Source organism: Nyctereutes procyonoides, unplaced genomic scaffold (genome assembly GCF_905146905.1).
Source record: "Nyctereutes procyonoides isolate TBG_1078 unplaced genomic scaffold, NYPRO_anot_genome, whole genome shotgun sequence".
Classification (NCBI taxonomy): Eukaryota; Metazoa; Chordata; class Mammalia; order Carnivora; family Canidae; genus Nyctereutes; species Nyctereutes procyonoides.
Genome location: NW_026575140.1, coordinates 78,150,785 through 78,151,635, shown reverse-complemented (window position 1 = coordinate 78,151,635; position 851 = coordinate 78,150,785).

The window sequence follows — 851 nt, the reverse complement described above, 5'->3', positions numbered from 1 at the left end:
CACTTTCACAAGTAAAACTTGGACTACTTGTGACTAGAAAAACATATATTCAGCTCTTTTTAAAATAATTTTTAAAAAGCACTCATCAGGTCATAGTAAGTTAGGCTCATTGTTTTCATTCGTGTATGTTTTTGTAATGAAGTGTCCTGGAGAAAACTTTGTTTGTTAGATCAGGTCTTATGACTTAGCAAGAAACCCTTAGAAGATGGAATCTCTGGGCCTACCTGGAACTGATGCTTGAGTCATAGGGCATGAATCTTGGGGCATTCATGCTCATGATTCAGTGCCCACTCATTGTTATGTACCCCTTCTCCAGACGCTGTATATACTGCTCACATCTTCCTAAAGTCCATCTTGAAAGTAAGCTCCTAGGAATACAAACCTCCTCTAGGTTCTTTTCATCCTGAAGATTTTATTTGGAGACCAGAAGGGAAGATTTTAGAAAAATTTCTTTTAAATAGTTCTGTTAAGAGCCTAGCATCTAAAACCTCCTTTTCCGTTTAGGGTAAGATGTTCGCTGCCCAGATCAACCCAGATCTCCAAGGCTTAGGAGAATCCTCCTGCTCGTCAGTAGTGTCAGGCATAATTGATTCTTTCTCTTCTCTCTCTCTCTCTTTCTTTTCTTTTCTTTTTTTTTTTTTTTTTTTTTTTTTTAACTATGAAGCTTTGTGTCCACAGTTTGGTCCTCATTTAACAGCTCTGAATCCAGGGCAGATTGCCCTGGCAAGGCACCATCTTGCATTGCACACAAAGTATATTTTTCATGTGACAGTAATGATGCTCCTTCCCATAGGCTGCTCCACTGTGATGATGTGGCTGCCCCGAAATCCAGTTTTCTGTTGCAGGAAGCA